The following is a 4793-nucleotide window of genomic DNA, read 5'->3' on the forward strand; positions in this document are numbered from 1 at the left end:
CTTTGACTTTGGCATCCAAACTACATGGTGGATAATCTCCTAATGTTTGTCAGCTAATTGTAAAGTGTCTTTAATGAGATCACAGAGAAGTTTATGAAAATGTTTCCTCAGAAAAACAGTTGATTTTCAGAGGAAAACTCCTTGACTTTGATGGGCAGGTTTGACGGATAAAATTAATGAAACATTTATTTATCTCATGTTATATTTAATTATCTATTTATTTATTTATTTAGTCCCTTCTTGGTCCTCAATAGAAAATAAACCTCTTAGACATTCTGCTCACAAAGAAACACAAATATACAATATTATCTGGTTACTAAGTTAGTCTGGTGTTCAGTTTACTTTGAAAGGAGTAACCAGTGGCGGTTCACTGTGACTGTTTATCAAAACCAGACAGAAATATGTAGATTCCTTATCTATCCATCCTTTCATTTTCTATGCCAGAAGTCAAGAGCTGATTTAGCATCTTTCAGCTTTTAGATGCATCCCTGATCCAGAAAACCTGAATCAAATGAATAGATTGTTACCAAGTTATTCTCCTTCGTCGACCAACAGTAGTCCACTGATCGTCTGTAGATCAGATTTAGTTTTCTCCTTGGTTCAACTCACCTGGATTACATGATGGCTCCTTAGTATGAATCTGCAGACCATTTGCTGTCTGAGGAAATAATAACTGCTACTACTATCCTGTATGTTTAGAGAGAAATAAAACATGCAGGATACTGACGCTTGAGGACAGAGTTTGAACACACCTGCTGTATAACAGTACCAGTGATGGCCATTATCAACTCAGGCTTTGACCAATCAGGCATGGAGTCTGTTTGTGATTTGTATATTTGATTTAGCTCAGGTTTTAAGTTGGATTCCCTTCCTGACACAATCCTTCATATGTGTCCAGAATGAACTGGCACAAGGCCTTTTATGTTTGCATGAAAGTAGAACTTACTAAATAAGTTGGATTAAAAACCAAACAATCCCAGACAGAGTGAGAGAGCAAGAGGTTAAACAGACAGAAAACCAGCTCAGACTCTCAGACTCAGCTGTGCAACATTAACTTTGTCCAGAATGACCAGCACACAATGTAAATACACAAAATGATGTTGAGTGGAAGGTCAGGACAGGTCAGTGTGAGGAACGTTTAGAGAGGAGTCAGGTCCAACTTGTGGACTTTTATAACAAGACATTGTTGAGAAAGGCAATGATGATTCTAATCAATAAAGTTATTGATACTTAGTGAAAGTTTAACATATAGATGTAATTTGTCTTTAGACATCAACCAGGAGTTAAAGCTGGGAGCAAATTTGTCTTCAATTGGACAGTGACCTGAAGCATCCAGCTAAACTGGTTACAAAGTGATTAGTGATAACAAAGTCAGTGTTTTGGTGCGGTCATTACTAAGTCCTAATCTCAATCCTGTCTAAAATTTATGGGCAAAACTGAAAGGTGTGTACGAGCCAGACAGCCAACCAACATGGTTCAGTTCCAGCAGTTCTGTTTGGAGGAATGGGCCAGAACTCCTGTCAACTACTGTGACATTTGATCCAAGTCATACTGCTTAAGGGTAACGGTACCAGATATTAATGAACTATATTTAAACATTTGAGTCTGAAGAATGTAATATAAATTGCCTTAAAAAATTTGCTCACTCGTTATTCTGGCATTTGGCAAATAGAAAAAATTCTGCAGTCCTAATTGATCTAAAATGGAAAACGTTTATTTTGATTTCATGTCAGACAGTGTGAAAAATGCATATGTGTTTTATTATATAGTGTGTATAAACATCTGATTTCAATTGCAAAAGAAACAAATGAGTTTTGATTTTTAAATTGAGAAAATAGAATAGAATAGAATAGAATGACTTTATTCATCCCAGCAGGGAAATTACTTCGCAGTTACAGCATAGAGACAAGACACAATAACAACTACCACTGAGTAGTAGTCGTAGATAAAAAAAAATAAAATGCTTTAAATTGTAAAAATATGAAATGCTGTTAATATAAAAAGCAACTTAAGAGCAGTCCTTGCAAAGATAAAAAAAAGTGTGCCACAGTGCAGTTGTGCAATGCTTGTGAATGAATGAATAAGTGCTCGTTTCTTCTGGAAAGTATTGATATAATTGTAGTGTTATATTTCAGATGTCAAACTGTGTGCTCTTTGTTTCACAGCAAACACTGTCCTGTGTGTTTCAGAGTTTTTAAGGGGGTTTAATTATCGTTGTCTTTAAAAGTCATAACTGAATTAAATTTAGGAACATTCAGATGTCCATCCATCCGTCCATCCATTTTCTTACACTCTTATCCCTTTGGGTTCGGTGTCTGTCTCCAGCTGTCAACAGGTGAGAGACGAGGTCACCCTGGACGGTTCACCAGTCCATCAACACAGAGACAAACAACCATGAACACACTCTAAGGAGAATTTTCTGAACAATCATGTTTTTGGACTGTGTGTGGGAGGAGTACCAGGAGAGAACCCACTATGCACCAGGAGAACATGCAAACTCCATGCAGAAAGACCCCGGGCCGGGAATCGAACAAAACAGATGTTCAGATTTATTTAGCATTTTGTAGTTAGGCAAAAGTGAAATACAAAAAAAACCCTTTCACTTATCAAGAAAGATAACTATTTGTTTCATTTCCCACAAGCTATTTCTTTTTTCTCTGTTCATCATCATCATTATTATTATTATTATTATTATTATTATTATTATTATTATTATTATTATAGTTGGTATTATAACTAAATTATATTTTGAGACATGTGATAAGTTAATTTATTCTAAAAAGCTAAATTAGTTTTGTGTTATTTTTGGGTCCTAATATTAACATGCATAAAGTGCCAAATGACACATTAAAAACAAAGGCAAGAGCTGAAAAGAAATAAAGAAAAGTGAAAAACGGAGGACTGAACTTGCAAAACGATTTTTAAATCTGCATTTTCAACATTTTTCAACCATGGCACACCTGAGTGCCATGGTTCCTGAGTGTCTCAAGTCTTCCACCATCATCCCTGTACCGAAGAAGATGTCCATCACCAGCCTGAACGATTACCGGCCCGTCGCTCTGACCCCGGTGATCATGAAGTGCTTTGAGAGGATTCTTCTGGGGTACATCAGAGACTTTATCCCCGCAAACCTGGACAGCCTTCAGTTCGCCTACAGAGCGAACCGGTCAACAGAGGATGCTGTCTCCATCACTCTGCACACAGCCCTGACCCATCTGCAGCATCCCAACACCTACGTTAGGATGCTATTTGTAGACTTCAGCTCAGCATTTAACACCGTCATCCCAGACAAGCTGGTGCTGAAGCTACTTGAGGTGGGGCTGCCCGCTTCACTGTGCCACTGGATCAGAGACTTCCTCACCAACAGGCCTCAGGTGGTGAGAATAAGCGGCTCAACATCGTCCCCACTGGTCCTCAACACAGGCACGCTGCAGGGCTGTGTGCTCAGCCCAGCTCTCTTCACCCTGTTTACACACGACTGCGTGGCCATCCACCCCACCAACACAGTCGTGAAGTACGCGGACGACACAACAGTAGTGGGTCTCATTTCAGACAACAACGAGACCCACTACAGAGAGGAGATTCTGCAGCTCACTCAGTGGTGTTCAGCCAACAACTTGGTGCTGAACACAGGGAAGACCAAGGAGATCATTGTGGACTACAGAAGGTCCAGGAAGACGGATCACACTCCCCTTCTCATAGATGGAGAAGTGGTGGAACGTGTGGACAACATCGAGTTCCTGGGCCTCCACATCACGTCTGACCTCTCCTGGAACACAAACACCTCCCACCTGGTGAAGAAAGCACAACAAAGGCTCTTCTTCCTCAGGAAACTGAGACGGGCTGGACTTTCCTCACGGCTGCTCGTGAACTTTTACAGGGCGACGATTGAGAGCATCCTCTGCCTCAACATGACTGTGTGGTATGGTAGCTGCACAGCACTGGAGAGGAAACAACTGACACGGGTGGTGAGAACAGCACAAGGCATTGTGGGATGCCCCCTCCCAGACCTGGACTCCATTTACACAGACCGGGTCAAGAAGAGAGCTGGATCCATAGCGATGGATTCCAGCCACCCGGGCCACAGACTGTTTGTGCCGCTGCCATCAGGCAAGCGGTACAGGAATATACGGGCTACAACAAACAGACTGAGAAACAGTTTCTTCCCCACAGCCGTCAGAGCCATTACTCCCTGCCGCCCCCCCCTCCCACACATATCATAACCTCGCAGTCACACATACATATCCCCCACCCCCACACAGCCATATTGTTCTGCACTTTGCACTGTTACATTATCTGTACTTTGCCATAATTGGACCTGCTGCTACTTCTTTGGTGTGGTTGAGTGCCTTTAGTTAATTTTAGTTGTATATATTGTTATTATTATTATTGTGTGTTTGTTTATTTTATTTATTGTATATATTTGACTTTTTGCACGGGAGTTGCAATAGAAATTTCGTTGAATCCTGTTCAATGACAATAAATGCTATGTAATCTAATCTAATCTAATCTTATTGTTATTGAACGGGGTGAGGGCGTATATTGAAACCACGCAAGTAATTTGAGTTTGATACTTTTTTTTCTTAATTCTGAATCACCTGAACAGAAGAAAGTCAGGTTCCATCTTTCCATTAAAGTTGATCTGACTACATCAACTCAATTTACTTTCACTTTCGTTAACAAACCTGTCTAACGCTGTTGGAGAAGTTTGTTACAAGTGGCGCTTATGCCCCTGACAATCCCATTGGCTCAGGTGAATGCGGAAGTTCAGGTGCACACCTGAACTACTTCCT

At 40.5% G+C, this 4793-nt stretch overlaps 2 protein-coding genes across 2 annotated transcripts in view; both read left to right on the top strand.

The window, feature by feature from the left end:
* LOC116730550 (H-2 class I histocompatibility antigen, Q9 alpha chain-like) overlaps positions 1 to 4793 on the top strand; it is a 78777-nt gene that overhangs the window by 42406 nt on the left and 31578 nt on the right. The gene's annotated exons all lie outside the window — the stretch shown is intronic.
* Positions 1 to 4793, top strand: part of LOC116730538 (uncharacterized) — a 76057-nt gene that overhangs the window by 23655 nt on the left and 47609 nt on the right. The window lies entirely within an intron of this gene.

The sequence above is a fragment of the Xiphophorus hellerii genome, chromosome 13 (assembly GCF_003331165.1).
Source record: "Xiphophorus hellerii strain 12219 chromosome 13, Xiphophorus_hellerii-4.1, whole genome shotgun sequence".
NCBI lineage: Eukaryota > Metazoa > Chordata > Actinopteri > Cyprinodontiformes > Poeciliidae > Xiphophorus > Xiphophorus hellerii.